The sequence below is a fragment of the Martes martes genome, assembly GCF_963455335.1.
Source record: "Martes martes genome assembly, chromosome: 8".
Classification (NCBI taxonomy): Eukaryota; Metazoa; Chordata; class Mammalia; order Carnivora; family Mustelidae; genus Martes; species Martes martes.
The window spans coordinates 83,745,257-83,770,776 of NC_137895.1; the positions used below are offsets into that span (position 1 = coordinate 83,745,257).

General features: G+C 37.8%; 1 pseudogene across 1 annotated transcript; it reads right to left on the reverse strand.

Moving 5' to 3' along the window:
- Positions 1 to 13,747: 13,747 nt before the first annotated feature.
- Positions 13,748 to 16,275, reverse strand: LOC308347097 (olfactory receptor 5BS1-like; annotated as a pseudogene). The gene is made up of 2 exons: positions 16,188 to 16,275; positions 13,748 to 14,678 (listed from the first exon to the last, which is right to left on the reverse strand). The product of its transcript is annotated as an olfactory receptor 5BS1-like (transcript).
- Positions 16,276 to 25,520: the final 9,245 nt, after the last annotated feature.

A 25,520-nucleotide genomic window follows, 5' to 3' on the forward strand; every position in this document is an offset into this window, starting at 1 on the left:
TGCATTACTGGGTATTTACCCCAAAGATACAGATGTAGTGAAAAGAAGGGCCATCTGTACCCCAATGTCTATAGCAGCAATGGCCACGGTCGCCAAAATGTGGAAAGAACCAAGATGCCCTTCAATGGACGAATGGATAAGGAAGATGTGGTCCATATACACTATGGAGTATTATGCCTCCATCAGAAAGGATGAATACCCAACTTTTGTAGCAACATGGGCGGGACTGGAAGAGATTATGCTGAGTGAAATAAGTCAAGCAGAGAGAGCCAATTATCATATGGTTTCACTTATTTGTGGAGCATAACAAATAACATGGAGGACATGGGGAGATGGAGAGGAGAAGGGAGTTGAGGAAAATTGGAAGGGGAGGAGAACCATGAGAGACTATGGACACTGAAAAACAACCTGAGGGTTTTGAAGGGGCGGGGGGTGGGAGGTTGGGGGAACCAGGTGGTGGGTATTGGGGAGGGCATGTATTGCATGGAGCACTGGGTGTGGTGCAAAAACAATGAATACTGTTACACTGAAAAGAAATTTTAAAAAAAAGTTTGAGATACCACCTTACACCAGTTAGAATGGCCAAAATTAGCAAGACAGGAAACAACGTGTGTTGGAGAGGATGTGGAGAAAGGGGAACCCTCTTACACTGTTGGTGGGAATGCAAACTGGTGCAGCCACTTTGGAGAACAGTGTGGAGATTCCTCAGGAAATTAAAAATAGATCTTCCCTATGACCCTGCAATTGCACTGCTGGGTATTTACCCCAAAGATACAGATGTAGTGAAAAGAAGGGCCATCTGTACCCCAATGTTTATAGCAGCAATGGCCACGGTCGCCAAACTGTGGAAAGAACCAAGATGCCCTTCAACGGATGAATGGATAAGGAAGATGTGGTCCATATACACTATGGAGTATTATGCCTCCATCAGAAAGGATGAATACCCAACTTTTGTAGCAACATGGACAGGACTGGAAGAGATTATGTTGAGTGAAATAAGTCAAGCAGAGAAAGTCAAGTATCATATGGTTTCACTTATTGGTGGAGCATGACAAATAATATAGAGGACAAGGGTAGATGGAGAGGAGAAGGGAGTTGAGGGAAATTGGAAGGGGGGGTGAACCATGAGAGACTATGGACTCTGAAAAACAACCTGAGGGTTTTGAAGGGGCGGGGTGGGAGGGTGGGGGAACCAGGTGGTGGGTATTAGGGAGGGCACAGATTGCATGGAGCACTGGGTGTGGTGAAAAAACAATGAATACTGTTACGCTGAAAATAAATAAAAAATTTAAAAAAAAAAGTTAATGTAAACAAGAAAAAAAGAGATTGTTATGAAAAATTTTATGCCAATAAATTTGACAATTAGATGAACTGGACAAATTCTTTGAAAGACAGAAATTATCAAATTATAGAAAAATGTTGAAAAACTAAATAACACTATATCAAGTAAAGAAATTAGATTTGTAATCATAAATCAGAAGGAACCTCAAGGTCCAGATGTTTTTACTGGCGAATCTGATCAAACTTAAACAAAAGGATGTTAATCTTACAAAAAAAAAAAAAACTTTCAGAAAAGAGAGAAGGGGACACTGGGGACACTTCTTCACTCATTTAAAGAGGCTGTAATTATCCTAATACTAAAACCAGACCAAGACATTATACTTCTAAAATTGTTATGAGACAAATATAACCTTGATGTCAAAACTGACAGCATTATAAGAACATAAAGTTACAGACCCTCATGGACACAGATGAAAAAAATCTTTAACTAATTTTTAGCAAATTGATTACAGCAATATATAACCAATGACCAAATGGGATTTATTCCAGGAATGCAAGTTTGCTTTAGTATTTGAAAATCAATATACCACATAAACAGAACAACATAGGAAATGTTTATGGTTTCAACTGATACCAAAAAAGCAATTTATGAGATGCAACACCCCTTCACAACTAGGAATAAAAAACTTATCTCTGAAAAGCCTATAGCAGACATAGTAAATGTGAAAAACTGAATGCTTTTATCCTAAGATTGAAAGCAAAGCAAGGATGTCTGCTCTCACTGTTTCTTTTTATCACTGTACTGGAATCACTAACCAGTGCAAAAAAAGGGGCAAAAATAAAAAATAAAATGCACATAGTTTAGGAAAGTAACATTTTCATATACATAGAAAATTTTGAGGAATCTACAAAGAACTTACTAGACAATAGTAAGTGAATTCAAGAAGGCTACATGATAAAAGGTCAGTAAAGATATCAGTTATATTTTTATATACAAGCAACAAACAATTGAAAAGTAAAAGTAAAAACAATTCAATTTATGATATTTAAAATATGATATACTCAGGGATAAGTTTAACAAAATATGTGTAAGACTTGTACACTGAAAACTAGAAAATACCACAGAGAGAAATTGAAGAAGTTTAAATACATGGAAAGATATGCCATGTTGATGGATTGGAAGACTCATTATTATTAACATGTCAGTGATCTCCAAATTGTTCCTAGTGTCTTTAGGAGAAAACATGGGAAGATAGCTCAACAACACTGAGAACATCTTGGTGAAATGGTACAAAATGTTAATTTTATTAAATCTTGACACTCAAGTATATATCTTTTTACTATTCTGTGTAACAAAATGGGAAGTATGTATAAATCATTTGTGCTACAAACCAGACCATGATGATTGTCTCAAAGAAAAACACCTGTACAACTATTTTAATTGTGAACTGAAGTAATTACTTTCTAAAAAAAAAAAATAGAACAGCACTTATACTTGAAAGAATGCCTGGCAGACTATAGTTATTGAAACATATTTGGCAGAATTTTTCTTGAAACCAACTTAAATGAGCATAACAGAGAAAAAAAACCTGACATTATTTTGTTGCCAGTGACAAAATTATGATGGAGATTTGTAGTGATGTTAGTGGATGTCATTTTTTATATTATGTAATTAACTGTGTTAATATTTGGAACATCTGTATAATATATAATAAATGTGTCAATATTTGGAACATCAACAAACCAGTAGTTTCAAATGATTAATGAATAGTATTTAAAAACTCATGCCTATCTGAATTAGCAAAGAAGAAGTAAAACTCTCTCTTTGCAGATGATATGCCACTTCATGTAGAAAACCCAAAGATTCCACCCCAAAACTGCTAGAACTCATACAGGAATTCAATAAATTGTCAGGATATAAAATCAATGCACAGAAATCAGTTGCATTTCTATACACCAACAACAGGATAGAAGAAAGAGAAATTAAGGAATTGATCCTATTTACAGTTCCACCCAAAACCATAAGAAACCCAGGAATAAATCTAACCAAAGAGGCAAAGAACCTGTACTCAGAAAACTATAGAATACTCACAAAAGAAATTGAGGAAGACACAAAGTGTACCATGCTCATGGATTGGAAGAACAAATATTGTGAAAATGTCTGTGCTACCTAGATCAGTCTATACATTTAATGCAACCCCTATCAAAATACCATCAACTTTTTTCAAAGAAATGGAAAAATTATCCTAAAATTTGTATGGAACCAGACAAGACCCTGAATAGCCAGAGCAATGTTGAAAAAGAAAAACAAAGAAAACCAAAAAACAATTCCAGCCTTCAAGCTCTGTAATCATCAAGACAATAAAGTACTGGCACAAAAACGAATACATAAGTCAATGGAACAGAGAGAGAGCCAGAAATGGATCCTCAACTCTATGGTCACCTAATCTTTGACAAAGCAGGAAAGAATGTACAATGGAAAAAAGACAGCCTCTTCAACAAATGGTGTTGGGAAAATGGGACAACCACCAGCAGAAGAATAAAACTGGACCATTTCCTTAAACCACACACAAAAATAGACTCAAAATGGATGAAAGACCTCAATGTGAGACAGGATTACATCAAAATCCTTGGGGAGAACCCAGGCAGCAACTTCTTCAACCTCAGCTGCAGCAACTTCTTCCTAGCAACATTGCCAAAGGCAGGGGAAGCAAGGGCAAGAATGAACTATTGGGATTTCATCAAGATAAAAAGTTTTTGCACAGCAAAGGAAACAGTCAACAAAACCAAAAGACAACTGACAGAATGGGAGAAGATATTTGCAAATGACATATCAGATAAAGGGCCAGTGTCCAAAATCTATAAAGAACTTATCAAACTCAAAACCCAAAGAACAAATAGTCCAATCAAGAAGAGCAGAAGACATGAACAGACATTTCTGCAAAGAAGACATCCAAATGGCCAACAGATACATGAAAAAGTGCTCAACATCACTCCAAGTAAAAAATCCAAGTCAAAACCACTGTCAGATACCACTTCACACCAGTCAGAATGACTAAAATTAACAAGTCAGGAAATGACAGGTGTTGGCGAGGATGTGGAGAAAGGAGAATCCTCCCATACTGTTGGTGGGAATGCAACCTGGTGCAGGCACTCTGGAAAACAGTATGGAGGTTCCTAAAAAAGTTGAAAATAGAGCTACACTATGACCCAGCAATTGCATTACTGGGTATTTACCCTAAAGATGCAAATGTAGTGATCTGAAGGGACACATGAACCCGAATGTTTACAGAAGCAATGTCCATAATAGCCAAACTATGGAAAGAACCTAGATATCCTTCGACAGATGAATGGATAAAGAAGAAGTGACTATATATATATATATATATATATATATACACACATATATATATAATGCAGCCATCAAAAAACCAAAATCTCGCCATTTGCAATGATGTGGATGGAACTAGAGGGTATTATGCTAAACTAAATAAGTCAATCAGGGAAAGAAAAATATCATATGATCTCACTGATATGAGGAATTTGAGAAACAAGAGAGGATCATAGGGGAAGGGAGGGGAAAATGAAATAAGACGAAACCAGAGAGGGAGACAAACCATAAGAGACTTTTTTTAAAAAAGATTTTTTAAAATTATTTGACATAGAGAGACATCACAAGTAAGCAGAGCAGCAGGCAGATAGAGAGGGGGAAGCAGGTTCCTTGACAAGCGGAGAGCTCAACACGGGGCTTGATCCCAGGACCCTGAGATCATGAAGTGAGTTGAAGGCAGAGGCTTAACCCACTGAGCCACCCATGCCCCCATAAGAGACTTTTAATCTCAGAAAATGAACTGAGAGCTGCTGGAGGGGAAGGGAGTAGGAGGGATGGAGTAGCTGGGTGATGGACACTGGGGAGGGTATGTGCTATGGTGAGTGCTGTGAATTGTGTAAGACTGATGAATCACAGACCTGTACCCCTGAAACAATAATACAGTATATGTTAATTAAAAAAGAAAAGAAAAGAAAGATCTTTACATTTGAGGGAAACAAAAATCATGCCTGGATGAAAGTTCCACTCAAAATGCAATATAGACCAGTAGATTTTAACAGAGTATGAAAAATTCACTGATACTGTTTCAGATCTGAAAATGCTCTTCCCTTTCCAATAATGTCTCTGTCTAAGGCATGCTCTTCTTCATATACTTCAGTAAAAACAGATTCAGATTATTTTTGTTTCAGAAAATATAATTATTTTAATAAAAATGCTACTTATGTTAACATATAGTTCATTGTTATTTTTTGATGATTGATAAACTTTTTAAAATTCTCAATTTAAATTAATTAATTAATTAATTTTTGAGAGCGAGCACACATGAAGGGGTGGGGGGAGAAGACTCCCCACTGAGCAGATAGCCTGACACAGGGCTTGATCCCAGGACCCTGAGATTATGACTTGAGCCAAAGACAGATGCTTAACTGACTGAGCCACCAAGTGCTCCTAAATTCTCAATTTTAATTTATAAAACAATAAATATCAATAGGTATAACCCACATTAAAAGACCTTTGGAGTCTTCAATAATTTTAAGAATATAAAAGGAGTCCTCATATCAAATAATTTGAGAACTGCTGCAGTAGGACACTGATAAAGTGTTGTCACTCAGCACTCAGCTGTCATGATAAATGAGATTTCAAAAGGTCATTCTACCATTTTATAATGACAGCTTCAGGGTGATGGGGAATATGGTAAAACCAATGGATTTCACCATTGCTTATAAATTTTTTCTATAAAATGAACTCTCTGGTGAGAAGCAAGACTGTATAGAATAAAATGACAGTCAATATGGCAATCCTGCAGCCAAAGGATGATGGCTTTGGAATCCCACCATCTGGAGGACTTTCCTCTGAACAAATACAACTTAACTATTGGCAATATCTTGTCCATTTTTTTTCATATATTACAAACCTGATACTTTTATTGCTAAGATCACTTTATTTTTCTTCATCTGTGTATAACTCTACTTTGATTCACTTTTCTAGGCATTTCTTAAGAGAAAAAAAAAGAAAAATGAGTTTTCATCATATTGCAGTGGTAATATAAGAAGTTACATTGATTAGAATAGACTGGAGTAGTCATTTGGTCTTCAATGAATTTGGCGAACTTTACAGGGAAAGAAGAAGGAAGATGGTGTTATGGGTGGAATTATGTCTCAAAGAAGATATGTTGAAGTCTTAACATCCTGTACCTCAGAATTTGATCTTATTCGGAAATAAGGTCTTTACAGAGGTAATCAAGTTAAAATGAGATTATTAGGGTGGCTCCTAACCCAATATCCTTACAAAAAGGGGAAATTTGGACACAGAACCAGACTGTATAGAAGGAAGATGACATGAAGACACATGGAGAAGGTTATGTGAAGACAACTGGAGTATAGTCTAAGGAATGCCTGAGGCCACAAAGATAGGGGGAGACCTGGAACAGCTTCTTCTTAGAACACTCAGAAGGAACCAATTATGTGGACACCAGACTAACAACTTCCAGAACTATGAGACAATAACTTTTTGGTTTTTTAAGCCAACCAATTTGTGGTACTTTGTTATGGTTATGGTAGTCCTAGAAAACAAATGCAGATGCCAAAATATTTATAGGAGCAACTGCCTTAATCAACTTTTATCCCAGAAACCAAGCACTGAGTATTGAATACTCAGTACATCAGACCCACTGAATGTTGAATGAAGATCCTAAGACATCTGTCAGTCATCTTGTTTCTTATTCCCTATTCTAGGTGTAATATATTAGACATTGAATGCTGGCTGAATAAAATAAATACTTATAATTGGAAAAAAGCAAGTATAAAATATGAATTTCAAATATATTTTACCATATTGCTATTTAATGCTATTTTACAATATTTATTTTCTTTAAATATGGGAAATAGAACAACTACTTTTCTGGGAGCAGTTCTTTCTTCCCTTCCTTCTGCCCTTCCTTCCACCCTTCTTCTCTCTGTCCCTCCCTTCCTCCCTCCCTCCCTTCCTTCCTTCCTCCATCCCTTCCCCTCTTTCTTTCTTTTCTTTCTCTCTCTCATCTTTCTTTCTCTCTCTCTCTCTACTTTCTCCTTTCTTTTTTCTTCTTTTCCTTCCTTCCTTCCTTTCTTCCCTTTTTTGTTTTCAACTACCCCAAATTTGAGTTGTTACAATATCACCAAAATAACAATGAGGTATTTTTAAAATAAAAAGATTACCAAGAATTCTATCCAAGCAGTACATATTTTGGGGGTGATCAGGGTCTTAGAAATGAAAGTGTGGTAAAATAAAACTCAGGATAAGCATAGGTATTGAGACCCAAATACCTAGTCCTAGTTCTGCTTTATAGAAATAAGCTATTAAATAACCCCTCTGAGCCTCAGTTTTCTCATTTGTAAAATTGCAGCTGTCTAACATAGAACTGTACTGATAATGAAAGCAAAAATAGAATTATCTTCTATTAATTTTACAAATAAGAATATTGAATCACATAGTTTCAGTAACTTGCACAAAGTCACCAACTAGTTAACTCATTGATTCCAAGGCCCAAATTCTATTAGAAGTGACCCATACTATATGAAACCCTTTGACTTCACTTCCCAATGGTATATTTTAGAGTTCAGGTGATTATGTACCAAAACTGGTAACCAGGGGTGACCCAACCTGCATAGCCTGTCTAGCTGCCCAGTCCAGTTCAAGTTCTTCATCTATTAATGCCTTCTAACACTCACAGGGCTCCAAAGGGCATTGGGCTAAGGCCTCAGTTTTCTAGAACTCATCTCTGTTTAGCAAAATCTTTGGATACAAGCCAATGGTTTGTGGAATTGTAGACCACAATCACAATCACCCAAACTTGGTTTTTCACATTTGCCTTACCTAAAAATGGCATTTGCATTTCTAGAAAAATACAAAAAAAATTTAAGCTTGTAATAGATAAAAGGAGATATAGGACTCCAAGTTTGAACACATGACTTAGGGATACAGGGTACTGGAGAAAAGTAAAAGATCAGAGGTGAAGTAAAAGAATCACAGTTTGGACTGTAATTGATTCCATTACATTTGGTCATATCCGGCCTTTGAAGGCTAACTCTGTGTCATCAGACCATGCCCTTTAGTGGCACATGAGTCTCAAGACAGAAAAGGGATCTTGACTCTGGAGAAGATCTGGGGAAGGATGCAGAGTTTGGTTCATTGACTATCTTTGAGTCAAAGAGAGTTCATTGATTGTTGAACACTTAGAAGTAGTAGGATGTTCACTAACACAATAAATGCACCGGTAGGAAATGAGGAAAGCAGCTTGCTAAGGAGGCCTAATCGTAGAGAGTAGGGGGAAGGCCAAGAGCACCTTCAGAATGGTTCAAAGTCAGGATAAAGTGAAAGGTGAAAAGGCTCAGTTCTGGCCACTCAAGGAGGCTTCCAACAGGATCACTTCAAGAAACAGTGGCTACCCAGGGAGATTGAGAAAAACAGATCAATATGATCATCAACAAGAAGCAAAGCAATGGTGTAGAGATAAGCCTTAAAGCTGGGAAAAAGTACTTCCAGGCCACAGGACTGTGCTTTAATAATTTAAATAGAAAAAATTCTGTTTTTAACTTTTTGAGGAACTTCCATACTGTTTTCCAAAGTGGCTGCAGCAGTTTGCATTCTCATCAACAGTGTAAGAGAGTTCCCCTATATCTGCATCCTTCCCAATATCTGTTGTTTCCTGTGTTGTTAATTTTAGCCATTCTGACAGGTGTGAGGTGGTATCTCATCATAGTCATTGCTGACAAGAATTTAGTGCCTTTTTATTACCTGTAAAGTCACTGATTTGGAGATTTTTCTCTGTTCCTTTCTCACCTTTGTTGGTTTTGGTCTTTCTTTCCCACTCAAAATGTCCCCTTCAATATTTCTTGCAGGGCTGGATTATTGGTCACTAACTCCTTTAGTTTTTGTTTTTCTGGGAAACTCTTTATCTCTCCTTCTATTCTAAGTGATAGCCTTGTTGGATAAAGTATTCTTGGATGCAAATTTTTCCCTTTAGCACACAGAAGATATGCCACTTTCTTTTGGCCTCCTAGATTTCTGTGGAGAGATTGGCTGTAGACCTCATTTGTCTTCCCTTGCTGCTTTCAGGATTCTTTCCTTATCTCTACGTTTTAAAAATTTCACTACAATATGTCTTGGTGTTGGCTGGCATTGGTTGAATTTGTTGAGAATTCTCTGTGCCTCCTGGATTTTGGTATCTGTTTCTTTCCCCAGATTAGAAAAGTTTTCAGCTATAATTTGTTCAAATAGAACTTCTGTCCCCCTTTCCCTCTTTTCTTCTTCTGGGACCCCTATGATATGAATATTATGCTTTATGGAATAGTTGAGTTACCTAAGTCTATATTCATGAAGCAATACTTTTCTTTCCCTCTTCTTTTCAGCTTCATTATTTTCCATAATTTTACCTTCTATATAACTGATTTATTCCTTTGCTTCATCTATCCTCATTGTTATTACATCCAGTCAGTTTTGCATCTTGGTTATAGCATTTTTTAATTTCAGCCTCACTAGTTTTAATTCTTATATCTCTGCAGTAAGGGGTTCTCTAGTGTCTTCTATGTTCTTCTTAAGGCCAGCTAGTATCCTTATGATTGTTGTTTTAAATTCTGGTTTAGGCATATTACTTATATCTGTTTTGATAAGACCTCTGGCCATGACCTCTTCATGTTCTTTCTTTTAGGGTGAATTTGTCCATCTTGGTATTTTGTCTAGGTCATTGTTGTGTGTGTGTGTGTGTGCGCGCGCACCTGCGTGTGCATTGGAAAAGCCTGTTATATTTCCTGTTCCTGATAATGGCTATATTAAGAAGGGGTTCTATACTGTCCAGGGCCCGGTGCTTCAGGAAGTTTTGCACTCTGCTGTTGTGTTTTGGCTGCTCTTTCTCTCAGGTCAGTCCGTTGCAGAGTTTTTCCTTGCATGCAGTAGGGAGTGTTTGGACCTTGTCTGGTGTGCCATGTTAATTAGGTATGCTTTGGATTGCTTCTTAAAATAAGCCTGATCCTATTTCCACTAGAGCTGAGGCTTTGCAGCACTCTATGACCAGTGCATTCAGAGGGTCTGCGCTGGAATTCTGGGGGAGGGGACTGCTGAGCTGGTTCTTAGGCAGACTTGCCCTAGTAAAGATGCACCTGCAGGGAGCAGTGGGGTGGGGCTTGGTGTAAGTGGCTCCAGTCTCCACTGGGGGGTGCTGTTTCGGAAGTCTGTTTCTGCTGATGGGGGAGGGGGATAATGGTATCACCCCATTCTCTCAACCTTGGAGAGCGGAGTTAAGATGCCACTGTTCAGGAAACCTTCACAGAAAAGCAAAACAATCTCCCCTCTTATGGTCCAGGCTTTTGTCAGAACCATGCTTTCACCCTATCTGTGTCCAAGTTGTCTGCCTGCCTGGCAAGCACAGTACTCCTGTGTTTTATCTCAGATGAAATGGCTGGATTTCAAAAACTCCAAGTTTTAGGGACCCAGCTTGGCTGGACCCATGCTGATCCTCTGGGGAAAGAGTCGTTACACTGTGGCTGGTGCCAGTTTGTCCCAGAAAGGTAGTCACAGACTGTAGAGGAGCTGAGATTTTATGGTAAAGCATAGCCAAAAGCTGGCTTCCAGGTTAGCTGCCTTCAGCAGTGTCTCTGCTGCTATGCTAATTAACAGGTCTGCTCAGTGGTGCCCACTGTCTCTTTTGTCCCCTGAGAGGCAGTGCCGCCTGTCCCAAATGCACTCCAAGAAAACAGTTCCAAGAAAGGGAACTGTTTCTCTCTCTGTGATCCAGGAGATCCTCAGATCATGCAGTTTGCTCCCAGGCAGGAGCAGGAGCACCAGGCACCAGGCATGAACCTGGCAATGGCATGGATTTCTAAAAATTCAGACTTTGAGCTCTACTGCTTGTTAAAACTTGTGATAAACAACTCCCCTCCTTTTCCCAGTCAATGGTTTTGGGGAATAGTTTTTCTTGTGCAATCCCCTGCATACAGCTTTTTCTTTCTCTCTCTCTCTCCCTCTCTCCTCTTTTTGTGATCAAGGCTTCCTCCCCTCTGCACAATTCTTTTCTCTCCCAGATCAACTCTCCACAGCTCCTACCTTCCACAATGTGGCTATTTTTCATCCTGTAGATGTGCAGTTTGTTTTCCCAGTCCTCAGATCAATTTCTTGGGTGCTCAGAATGATTTGATATTTATCTAGCTATGTTCAAGGGATGAGGCAAACATAGGATCCTACTATTATTCCACTGCCTTAACTCCCCTCCTGGTTTTACCATCTATATATGCATCTCTAAATAATATAGTTCTGTTTGCCTTTACTTGACCTTTATATGAACAGAGTAATTTATTACATATCATTTTGTTCAATATTTGGAATTCATTCATGCTATTCCATATGACTATACTTTGTTCACTTTCATTGATTATATTCATTTCACAGTATGTATATATCAAATTTTATCTTACTATTTCTTTTTCACATGACCATTTGAGTTATTTCCTGATTTTGGTTATTACAAACAATGCTACCATGAACATTCTTGTAAATTTATTTTGGTGCAGTGAGTATGAGTTTTTCTAGGATAAATACCTAGTATGGAATTCTGGGCTGAAGTAACTTTACCACATAATGGGTAGCTAAAACTTTTCCCAAAATGAGAGTCCTCATTTTTCTACATTATTGCCAATGCTTTATTTTATTGAACTTCTTAATTTTTGCCATTCTGATACGTTTTTAATGGTTCTTTTCATTGTGGTTTTAATCTGTATGACTACTATTAAGGCTGAGGTACTTAGAGATTTGGATTTCCTCTTCTGTCAAGTTCCTGTTCTATTCTTTTGTTCATTTTCCTGTCAAAATAATTTTTTTCTTTTTATATGTAGGACATTAGAATTTTGCTATTCATGCGTGTGGCAAATATTTTTCCTACTTTTGTGGCTTGTCTTTTCATTCTTATGAGCTTTTTAATAAAATTCATAATTTTAATATAACTTTATATATATAAAGTACATATATATACAATTATATTTATCAGTTGTTTTGTAGTTAATGATTTTCATATATTATTTTTAAACATCCTTCTTTACAATCAATACATTGTCCTATATGATTTTATAAAAGATTTATAGTTTCCCCTTTCATATTTAGTACTTTAGTCTAATGGGAATTGTCTTTTGCATATGGTGGGTGAGGATAAAATTTCATTAATTTTATACATGAAGAGCTAATCATCCATCTGTATTGACTGAAAAGTCTACCCTGAACAAATTGACATATCTTGTCATCTTAGTATTTGGGGCCCATTTCTGAGTTTTCTTCCCTTTTCCATTGCTGAATTTGTCTGTCTCTGTGTTAGTAATAGAAAATCTTAATTAAATAGTTTTGTAATAAATCTTGATACCTAGTAGAACGAGATCACCTGTCTTGTTGTTATTCTTAGCCTCAAGAGTAGCTTGGCATTTTTTGGACCATTTTACTTCTTGATAAATTTTAGAATCAACTTTTAAAATTTATAAGAAGGGTACCTTGTCTAGAACACAATTCTAGATTTTTGACTGACATCATTCTGAATATATAAATCAATTTGGAGCAATTGACATCTTTAAAATATCCAGTCTAGGGATGCCTGGGTGGCTCAGTTGGTTAAGCCGCTGCCTTCAGCTCAGGTCATGGTCCCAGGGTCCTGGGATCGAGTCCCGCATCGGGCTCCTTGCTTGGCGGAGAGCCTGCTTCTCTCACTGCCTCTGCCTGCCTCTCTGCCTGCTTGTGTGTACTCTCTCTCTCTCTCTCTGGCAAATAAATAAAATCTTAAAAAAAAAAAAACCCAGTCTACTAGTTCATACACATAGTATATTAGCTCCATTTAATTAGCTCCTCTATAACGTTTCTCAGTAAGCTGCTGTTATATATTTATGTTTATTAAGTATATCCAAAGGGTACCTTCCTGATCTTTTAATTTTGCTTCTAGAATGATTCATATCTATCCCCCACTCCATATACTGGAGTGCCAATGCAGTTTTGTTGTATTTGAGCCCTCAACAGATTGAATGATAAGCACCCACACTGGTGAGGGCACTCTTCTTTACTCATACCAGTGATTCAAATTCTTCTGGAAATACCCTCAAAGACACATCCAGAAATAATCAGTTTGGCCAGACACCTGCTCTGCTCCAAATACACGTCACTTGCTATCTTCTCAGATGAAACCAAGATCCCTCTCTCAGAATATTTTGCAAAAAGCTGATAAGTAGGAGCCTATACATCAAACTCTTTTCCCCCAGCTTCCATTTTTGTGATCCTTTATTTGCTTTGAAGTCCAGACAAATATTTGAATTTAACTGAAATGCAATTTCTCCAAGTGCTCTAGGCCTATCAAAATCTATCTTCTTTAGCGATAATTTTCTTCTATTTCCTCAGCAGAATCACACAGCTTTTTTTCTACCCTAAGGCACTCTTTTGTTGCTTCAGCATACTCTGCAGAGCTGCCTTCATCTCCTTGGTTCTTGAGGCTGTAGATGATGGGGTTCAGCAGGGATGTGATCACACTGTACTGAATGGAGATCACTCAGTCTGATACTGAGCCTGAGATGGCACTGATATACCTGAATAGAGCTGTCCCATAGAACAAGAGCACCACGGTGAGGTGGGAGGAGCAGGTAGAGAAGACTTTGGCTCGGCCATTACAAGAGCAGATGTTCAGAATGGCAGAAATGATTCTGGAGTAAGAGAAGAGGATTGATCAGAGGAAATGTCAGCAGTCCTAGAAATGCACATGACACTGCTAGAAGAATCTGATTGACAATGGGATCAGTACAAGACAGAGGAAAGAGTGGAGGTAGCTCACAGCTGAAATGGGGGATGATGTTGGACTCACAGAAATGTAACTTATGGATGAAAAGACTATTTATCAAGGAAATCAGAAATCCCATTGTCCAAGCTATGCTTACAATCACAATACAGAGAGGTCTGTTTATGACCATGGTGTAGACCAGAGGGTGGCAGATGGCAGCATAGTGGTCATAGGCCTTGGCAGAAAGCAGATGAAATTCTGTTCCCCCAGAGAGAGTGAAAAGGAAGTTCTTTTCTTTTCCAAGATTCTTTTCTTCTGAGATAGGAAGTTCTGCAGCATTTTGGGCCCAGTGACTGAGGAGAAACTGAGATCCAGGAAGGATAGGTGTCTGAGGAAGAAGTACATGAGTGTGTGGAGGCAAGAATCAACTATGATCACCGGGATCATCACCAGATTCCCCAGCAAAGTCAAGAAAGTAAATCCCCAGGAACAGCACAAAGAGCATGGTCTGTATCTGGGAGTCACTAGACAATACCAGAAGAACAAACTCAGTAATTATACTGACATTTTTCAAGGTTTCTTAGAGATTCAGTCCCTTTAAAGAAATGAATGATTTTTCCACTGGGAAGACATTGATTTGAGTCTTTCTCAGTGAACAGGAGTTTTCTACTCACAGACAATATACCTCCTCATCTATGGACCCAAACAGGAAACTCAGGATAAGGAAGTATCTTCTCAAATACAATTTCTTCACTTGCGTTTCTTTTCTGACTAGTAGCACTGTCTTGTCTTGACCTTTATACCTTCACCCTACTTCATCACTCTTTTAATAAAAATACCATGCACATGTAAGTCAGGTATGTCCTGGAATCAAAAGGGAGAAGAGCCCCAGTGGTTAAGCCTGGAAAACCTTTTATGGCTAAAGACTAGGAAGTCCATGGACAAGTGGTTCCTCTTCAGAATAGTAAGGTCATAGACTCACAGTAAGGGAGGGTGGTGTCATAGTGGACTTTAAAGCCTTTATTTTACACATGGGGAGAATGCATTGCCTAAGGTCTCATAGCAAAATGATGTTGGGTTGGTACTAGACCAGATGTTTCAACTAGTCTGGTATGCTCCCAATGCACTACACTAGGAGTTTTAAATTGAATGTTACAAGTTGAGTGTTGTGTGGTTCTGGGGTCATAAGAAAATTTTCTAGTAGAGAGTTCACCTAAAATATATTTCAATATTTCTTGGCTCTAGTACTTAGACAGTGTTCTCTACAGTTGTATGTCAGCTGCTGTTGAAGTGAAAAAAGAACTAGTCTTAAGGTAGTAATCTTAGTTTGAGTCTCAGCTCTAACATCTGATAGCATCATCTGTTCATCTGTTTAAAAGTTACTGTTTCTTTAAGCCTTACTGTATTCATCTGTGATATTGAGTAAATGAAACAAATACTTTTGTAAACCATATAGCTTATAACATGCTATGCAAAAATCAAACTTTTGTATGTAAGAATAAAGATTGATACAGAGTACTGAGAAATAGTAAAGATGTCCTTATTGGGTAGTATGCTTATGGTCTTTTTTCTATTCTTTTTTTAAAATTTAATCTTACTTTTTCAGAGTTCCAAGATTCTTTGTTTATGCACCACACCCAGTGCTCCATGCAATATGTGCCCTCCTTAATACCAAGGCTCACCCATCCCCCCACCTCCTTCCCTTCCAAAACCCTCAGTTTGTTTCTCAGAGTCCACAGTCTCTCATGGTTCATCTCCCCCTCTGGATTCCCCCAATTCACTTTTCCTTTCCTTCTCCTAATGTCCTCCATGTTATTCCTTATGGCCTTTTTTCTTTTAAGAATGTTTTCTAATGTTGTAAAATTATTTTTCCACTGCATACTTCTCTTTTTGTAAAGAAATGACTTGGAGAATTTCAGAAAACTCTCAGCCTAGCTTTGTTTTCTCCAGAGAGGACGGCAGAGAGAAAACTGGATTGAAGTGAGAAAAAAGACCTAGGGCAAAGGAAGCTGAACTCCTAAAGAGCAAATTGTTTGCTGGACATCTCGGTAGTTTGGTTCTGCTTGGGTAAATGGACCGAAAGGATACCCCCTTGAAATCCCTCATACCTTGGATCCCAGAACATTACCAGGGCTGTGTTTTCAAAGTTTGATGAATGGAACTCTATATATTCCATAGTAGCGCCTTAGGGGCCACTCTAAGTGTTGCGGTGGTAAGGAATTAGAGGCATTTTTGGGTCCTTGCATCTGTCTCAATTGCCTCATTTCTTCTTTCATTTATTTATCATACTTGATTTGGTAGTAGGATTTCACTGAAGCAAAGGGTTCTATTACAAAAAGCTTTCTAAAACACAGTGAACTAAGGATTCCATTGCCAGAAGCACTAGGAATCTCTCACTCTCTGTTCTTCACCCTTTTCATTTTTAATCCCCCAGGGAAATTTTCCTACTCTTCATCTGGCTTTGTAGCCAGTAACACATTCCCATTTAAAATAAAAGCCTAACACGTGTGTGTGTGTGTGTGTGTGTGTGTGTCCAGAACCTGATACGTAAAGAAAGAGAACAGGAAGACCCCACATGGACAAAGGGTGGAAGACTTAAACTTGCAGCTCAGCTATTATCTAATGAGAAGTAGCTATGTCTTATTTTGAGAAAGATACTACCCTAATCTAGGTCCTGTGTAAACTAGAGGGGTTTGGGCCAGAGGTCTGTCTACTAGATCTTCCCCAGATACATATATTAATGTGCCTCTAACGCTTTCACCAACCTTACTGAGCAGGACTGCTTTTGGTCCGATGTAACATCTGGTTTTCCAGCCAGGCTGCCTTGCCACAGTCTTTATGTTTCTTGTGGGCTTCTGAATATAGTAGGCAAATTGTCCCCGGGGGCAATAGAGATAACAGAAAAAAAGGTATGATGGTGGGCTGAGAAGTGAATGAGGAGGAGACTACAGTGTAGAGTATACTCCTACCCCCAGGTTGGACAACAGGACAACAGGACACTGTTGCTGGAAGGAGATGTGGTTCCAACAGCTTGAGATGAGAGACCTCAGGCCAGGTCCCATGAAAAGTAGACTTTGTTTTTCAGCCAATAATATAAGCAGAAACAGATACAGGCAGGTGTGGTTAAAAGCCAAAGTATTCTGGTGTGGGACTTTCTGGAGGTAACTCTTAAGACTTGGATTTTTCTCTTCTTTTTTCCCTGAGTACTGAGAAGAGTTCCTGGCCAGTTTGTGTGAGTTGTATTTCTTCTTTCTTTTATTTATTTATTTGACACAGAGAGAGAGATCACAATTAGGCAGACAGGCAGGCAGTGGGGTGGAGGGACACAGGCTCCCCGCTGAGCAGAGAGCCTGAAGTGGGCCTCGATTCCAGAACCCTGAGATCTTGACCTGAGCCAAAGGCAGAGACCTAACCACTGAGCCACCCAGGCACTCTGTATTTCTTCTTTCATTAAATCTCTGCGATCTTGTGCCAGGCAGGCCCTGGGGAGGTGATGAGAAGAGCTTCTGGAGAGTCAGAAATTGTTCACTGCTCATGGGGAAGGGAACATTAACCAGAGCCAAAGGTGTCACTGGTCCTAGGACAAAGTAGCTACTAACATGGCTATTGCCAAAAGAAGTCTGGCTGATAGTATAGAAGTGCAGAAAGTTTCTGGTCACAAATTGCTTTACTAACTAAGAAGCAGGGGATCAGGAGGCTCTGTAAAGGATTTGTCTTGTCTCTGACAGCTCTTGGATTTTGAATGTGAAAATGTGCACAACACACATAACCAGGTCTATACAATTTAAAAGTTCATTACTCCTATGAAGATACTCCCTTCTCAACCCTTGCTTCTCCAGCTTTCAGCTTAGGCTCTTGACTCCTACTTCATTGAGAAAATGTTCCTTTCTCTAATATTATTGTATTGCTCTCTATGGGGCTTTTAGCACTGTTATTGCTAAAGTCATTCCCATTTGAAAACATAGTGGGCAGAATTAATATCCCTTACTCCTCCAGAGGGAGTCAGCTTCCCTAGGGCCAGTGCTGTAACAGGAAAGGACCTACCCTGCTAAGGAAACAGGTGGTGAGTACAGTCAGAAGAAAAGATGAAATGAAAACTTTGGCTTACCTCTACAAACTAGATTTTACTCCTCTGTAACAGGGAATGAAAGAAGCTAACTATCTGGAATATATAAGAAAGCATATAAGACATCAGGCTGGTGGAGTTCCCAAGAACTTCTTTATCTTTTTTTTCTCTTTATAGCCAATTTTTTCTTTTTTGGGGGGTAGGAGTATACTCTACACTGTAGTCTCCTCCTCATTCACTTCTCAGCCCACCATCATACCTTTTTTTCTGTTATCTCTATTGACCCTGGGGACAATTTACCTACTATATTCAGAAGCCCACAAGAAACATAAAGACTGTGGTTGATTGGTGAACACTGGTGGACTCAGTGAAGGCTTTGCCTTGACCCCCAGAAGACTGGATGCCCAGGATATTCTGGACTAAGAAAAGAGGCTTAGGGATACTTTATGAGCCCCACATATGGAAATGACCTCACAAAAATTACCTGTTAACAGTAAGCTCCATATTGGATGAAGGAGGAGTGGAGGCAGCTCAGAATTGAAGAGAAGCTAATGGACCTACAGAAGGGGAAGCTGAATGTAGCAGTCAGCCTAGGCCAAGTTATGCTGTGATAACAAGTGACCCCAAATTTCAGTGGCTAACAACAATAATGATTCACTTCTGATGCTACATGTCTATTAAGATGGCAGTGCCTTTGTTAGTACATAGTCTTTACTCCAGGACTTAGCCTTATGGAGCAGCCTTTATTTTATTTTTTATCTTTTGGATTTTGTGGTTTTATTTAATATGATTTATGGGATGTTTAAGAAGTACATGAAATCTATGCAACTGTTTGAGAAACAACTGTAAAATCTTGAGGAGTTATGTTTCATATATCTTTATAAGAATAGCTAAGTTACTCTTTCTTTCTTTAAGTTTTTTTTTTTAAGATTTATTTATTTATTTGACAAAGAAAGACACAGCGAGAGAGAGAACACAAGCTGGGGGAGTGGGAGAGGCAGAAGCAGACTTCCCATTGGGCAGGGAGCCTGATACAGGGCTCGATCCCAGGACCCTGGGATCATGACCTGAGCCAAAGGTAGATGCTTAATGACTGAGCCACCCAGGTGTCCCCTTTTTTAAGTTTTTATTTAAATTCCAGTTAGTCAACATAATATCAGTTTCAGGTGTACAATATAGTGATTCAACACTTCTGTACAACACCTGGTACTCATCACAACTATACTGCTATACTATATATATACTATATACTATACTGCTTGAAGCAATCTACACATTTAATGCAACCCCTATCAAAATACCAACAGCATTTTTCACAGAGCTGGAACAAACAATCCTAAAATTTGTATGGAACCACAAAAGAGCCCCTGAATAGCTAAAGCAACCTTGAAAAAAAAAAAAAAAGCAAAGCCAGAGGCATCACAATAATTTATTTTTGCTTTTGTTTTCTTTGCCTCGGGAGACATGTTGAAAGAAGTTGCTATGGCTGCTGTCAAAGAAGTTACTGCCTGTGTTCTTCTCTAGGATTTTTATGGTTTCAGGTCTCACATTTAGGTGTGATTCATTTTGAATTTGTTTTGTGTATGGTGTAAGAAAGTGATCCAGTTTCATTATTTTGCATGTAGTTGTCCAGTTTTCCCAACACCATTTGTTGAAGATCTTTTCCCACTGGATATTTTTTCCTGCTTTGTCTAAGATTAATCGACCATATAGTTGTGAGTTCATTTCTGTGTTTTCTATTCTGTTCTATTGATCAATGTGTCTATTTTTGTGCCAGTATCATACTGTTTTATCACTTCAGCTTTGTAATATAATTTGGAGTCCAGAATTGTGATATCTCCAGCCTTGCTTTTCTTTTTCAAGATTGCTTTGGTTATTTGGGGTTTTTGGTGGTTCCATATAATTTTTAGGATTTTTTGTTCTAGTTCTGTGAAAAATTCTTCAGTATTTTGATAGGAATTGCATTAAATGTTTAGATTACTTTGGGCAGTATAGACATTCTAACAATATCTGTTCTTCCAATCCATGAGCATGGAATATTTTTCCATTTCCTGTGTCACCTTCAATTTCTTTCATCAGTGTTTTTCTTTTAAACAATTTTTTAAAGATTTTATGTATTTGTCAGTGAGAGAGAGAGAGAGAGAGAGAGAGAGATAACAATCAGGGGAGCAGCAGGCAGAGGGAAAGAGAGAAGCAGGCTCTTTGCTGAGCAGGGAGCATGATGCAGGTCTTGATCCCAAGACCCCAGGATCATGACCTGAGCCAAAGGCAGATGCTTAAAGAATGAGCTACCCAGGCACCCTTTCATTAGTGTTACATAGTTTTCAGAGTAGAGATTTTTCACCTTCTTGGTTAGGTTTATTCCTAGGTATCTTATGGATTTTGGTACCATTGCAAATTGGATAGATTCCTCATTTTCTCTTTCTGCTGCTTCATTATTGGTGTACAGAAATGCAACAGACTTTTTATGTTGATTTTGTATCCTGCAAATTCACTGAATTAGTTTATCAGTTCTAGCAGTTTTTTGGTGGTCTTTCAGGTTTTCTCTATAGAGTATCACAGCATCTGAAAATAGTAAAAGTTTGACTTCTTCCTTGTCAATTTGGTTGCCTTTTCTTTCTTTCCTATTTTTTTTTTTTTTTTTTTTTTTTGTCTGATTGCTGTGGCTAGGACCTCCAGTACTATGTTAAACAACAGTGGTGAGAGTATACATCCCTGTCTTTTTCCTGACTGTAGAGAAAAAGCTCTCAGTTTTTCCCCATTGAGGATGGTATTAGCTGTGGGTTTTTCAAATATGGCCTTTATTATGTTGAGGTATGTTCCTCTAAACCTACTTTGTACAGGATTTTTATCATGAAAGGATGTTGTACTTTGTCAAATGTTTTTCTGCATCTATTGAAATAATCATATGGTTCTTATCCTTTCTTATATTAATGTGGTCTATCATGTCAATTGATTTGCAAATATTGAGCCACACTTGCAACCCAGGAATAAATCCCAGTTGATTGTGGTGAATGATTTTTTTAAATGTCTTGTTGGATTCAGTTTGGTAGTATTTTACAGAGAATTTTTACATACATGTTCCTCAGACATATTGGCCTGTAGTTCTCTTTTTTAGTGGAGTCTTTAACTAGTTTTTGTAACAGGGTAATGCTGACCTCATAAAATGATTTGGAAGTTACCCTTCCTTTCCTATTTTTTATTTGGTAGAATTCACCTGTGAATCCATCTGGCCCTGGACTTTTGTTTGTTGGGAGTTTTTGATTACTGATTCAATCTCTTTGTTGGTTATCAGTCTGTTCAAGTTTTCTATTTCTTCATGTTTCAGTTTTGGTAGTTTACATGTTTCCAGAAATTTATCCATTTCTTCCCGATTGTGCAATTTGTTGGGGTATAATTTTTCATAATCATTTTTTTAAAGATTTTATTTATTTATTTGACAGACAGAAATCACAAGTAGGCAGAGAGGCAGGCACAGGGAGAGGAGGGGCAGGCTCCCTGCCGAGCAGAGAGCCCGATGCGGGGCTCGATCCCAGGACCCTGGGACCACGACCCTAGCGGAAAGCAGAGGCTTTAACCCACTGAGCCACCCAGATGCCCCCATAATCTTCTCTTATAATTGCATTTCTCTGATTTGTGATTTTATTTATTTGGGTCATTTTTCTTTTTGACAAGTCTGGTTAGAGGTTTATCAATTTTATTAATCTTTTCAAAGAACCAGATTGATCTGTTCTATTGTTGTTTTATTTTTTTTATTTTTTTATTTTTTTAGTTTCTTTGTCATTTATTTCTGCTCTGATCTTTATTATTTCCTTCCTTCTGCTAGCTCAAGGTTTTGTTTGTTGTCCTTTTTAGTTCCTTTAGCTGTAAGGTTAGGTTGTTTATTTGAGGTATTTCCTGCTTCTTGAGGTAGGCCTGTATTGCTATATACTTCCTTCTCAGGACAACTTTTGCTACATCCCAAAGGTTTTCATTTTCATTTGTTTCCATGTATACTTTTAATTTCTTCTTTGATTTCTTGGTTGACCCATACATTCTTTAGTAGCATGCTGTTTAACATCTATGTATTTGTGGTCTTTCCAAATGTTTTCTTGTGGTTGATTTCAAGTTTCATAGCACTGTGGTCAAAAAAGGCGCATGGTATGATTTCAGTCTTTCTGTATTGTTGAGGTCTGATTTGTAACCTCATACACGATCTATTCTGGAGAATGTCCCATGTGCAGTTGAAAAGAAAGTATATTCTGCTGTTTTAGGATGGAATGTATTGAATATACCTGTTAAGTCCATCTGGCGCCATATATCATTCAAAAACATTGTTCTGTGCTTATTTTCTGTTTAGGTGATATGTCCATTTGGTGTAAGTGGGGTGTTAACATCCCCTAACATTGTATTATTATCAATGAGTTCCTTTATATTTGTTATAATTTTTTTATATATTTGGGTCCTCCCATGTTGGGTGCATAAATATTTACAATTGTTGTATGTTCTTGCTGGATTGTCCTTTTTAATGTGATATAGTGCCCTTCTTTGCAAGAGACTCATTTTAGACCTAAAGACACCTGCAGATTGAAAGTGAGGAGATGGGGAAACATTTATCAAGAAAATGAATGTCGGGGTGCCTGGGTGGCTCAGTGGGTTAAAGCCTCTGCCTTCGGTTCAGGTCATGATCCCGGCATCCTGGGATAGAGCCCCTCATTGCGGGGGGCGGGGGGGTCTCTGCTCAGCAGGGAGCCTGCTTCCCCCTCTATCTCTCTGCCTGCCTCTCTGCCTACTTGTGATCTCTGTCTGTCAAATAAATAAATAAAATCTTTGAAAAAAAAAAGAAAATGGATGTCAAAAGAAAGCTGGAGTAGCAATACTTATATCAGACAAACTAGATTTTTTAAAAGTTTTTACTTATTTAAGTAATCTCTACACCCAACAAAGGGCTTGAATTCATGATCCTGAGATCAAGAGGTGCACACTCCTCTGACTGAGTAGGCCAGGTGCCCCAAACAAGATTAAAACAAAGACGATAACAAGAGACAAAAATTTTATATCTTGTCATCATTGGTTGAAATTAAGTGTCTTCTCACAAGGAAAACTCTAGGCCCAATGGCTTTACCAGTGAATATTCAAAACTTTTAAAGAAGTAGTGATACCAGTATTACCAAACTCTTCTGGAGACTAAAAATAAGGAACACTTCCCAACTTGTCTTATGAGGCCAAAATAACTTTGCCAAAACTCCAAAACTGACAAAATCATTATAAGAAAGGAATATTACAGTGGTGCCTGGGTGGCTCCATCAGTTAAACGTCAGCCTTCGGCTTAGGTCATGATCCTAGGGTCCTGGGATTGAGCACCTCATTGGGCTCCCTGCTCAGTGGGGCGTCTACCTCTCCCTATTCCTCTGTCTCTGTCCCCCCACCTTATGCTCACTCTCTCCCTCTTTCTGTAAAATAAATAAAATTTTTTAAAAAGGAATATTACAGGCCAGTCTCTCTAATGATCCTAGATGTAAAATCCCTAAAGCAAAATATTACAAATCTAATCTAGTAAATATAAAAATTATAATTCAATATTACTAAGTAGAATTTGTAAAGAAATTGGTTTAACATCTGAAAAATCAATCAGAATAAGGAAAAAATAATAAGATAGTATCAATAGTTGCAGAAAAATTATTTGGTAAAATATATCACCCTTTCACTTTTAAAACCTGTCAGAAAACTAAAGATAGAAGGGAATTTTCTCACTCTGATATGAATGTCCTCAAAATCTACAGCAATCAAACTTAATGATGAAATGTTCAGAACCTTTCCTCTTAGACTGGGAATGAGACAAGGATGTCTGCTATTACAGCTTCAACATTATATCAGAGATACTAGCCATTGCAATAGGCAAGAAAAAGAAATAAAAGGTGTAAGTGCTGTAAATGACAAAAACTGCCATCTCTCAAGATAATGTGATTTTCTATATAAAAAGTCAAAAGAAGCTATAGATAAATTATTAGAATTAGTAAGTGAATTTAGAAAGTTTGGCACTAATAGTATCAATATATAAAAATTAAATTTTGTATTTTTATAAATAAGCAAACTTTCCAAAATGAAAAAAAATATACCATTTTTAATCACATCAGCAAACACTGAATACTTAAAATATATCTAACAAAGTACGTTTAGCATCTTCACACAGAACATGACTTACACAAGTTCACATAGCTAGATGGTCTCAGAACTAAGACCAGCCCAGGTGTTCTGATTTTACATCCAATTCTCTTTCCAGTGCTTCACACAAGACAATAAATAAATATATGTGGATTTAAGGAATTTTGGGTTGAGACTGGTGTGAATGGAAGGAAGAGTGACTCCAATATTCCTTGGTCCTATGAGTTTTCAATATGCCCTAAGGTTCTAAAACAGCTTCTGTGATAGTAAAATGAGCACTAGATTCAGTCAGAAAGTTCTTGCTGATTACTGGCTGTGAAACCTAGTCAAGACCTAACCTTCTCAAACACAAAATGGGAATAAAAATGATGTCGTATGTGAGAATAGTTTTTATAATCTAGGAAATGCTTTATAAAAGTTTAAAAAACTCTATTATGCAGAACACTGAAATGAAAAATGACAAATAAAAAATTGTAATCTGTTGAGTGTCAAGTTTATATGTACTTTTCCCAATTAAATATTTTACCTATGCTGTTAAATTACGTTTTTACTAAATGCATTTTTTTTTTAAATAGGAAAAGTACTTTCTGGTTCCCAGTCCCTCCCAGCCTGATTTCTAAGACTTTTTCATCCTTTATTCTCTTCAGATGTTCTCCCTCTCCTGCCAGGATACACTAACTTACCACTTGCATTTTATATTGTACCCCACTGAGAAAAGCCTTAATTCCCTTCCTTCTTTCCTTCCTTCCCCCAAAGTCATTTCATACATTCTCTTTCCCACCCACACTTACTTAAGCCTACTCATAGGATAATAACTATTATTTATTTAATGCATTATTTATGCCAAGTACCATAACAAGGTCTACATGTGCTCTTGATCTCATGTAATCCTTACAAAGTCTTGTAACATAGGTATTACTGACCCCATTTCTGTGGGTCAGAAATATTAAGTGATGTAGTCATGGGCCTTACAAAGTAAGTAGAGTTGGGACTCACTCAAAGCCCTCTGAGTTCAATTCCTACATATTTCCTACTTGCAACACTGCAGAAGTTTGCTTATAGGTAAGTCTTTCCTGGTTTGGAGACTGTGCTTTCTCCTGGGGGAACATGGCAACTCAGACAGGAATTAGGTAGTCCTCGGAGTTTGGGCCATTGACTATGTCTGGAATTTCTCTTTACCCAGAATGACTCAATACTTACAGAGATACAGG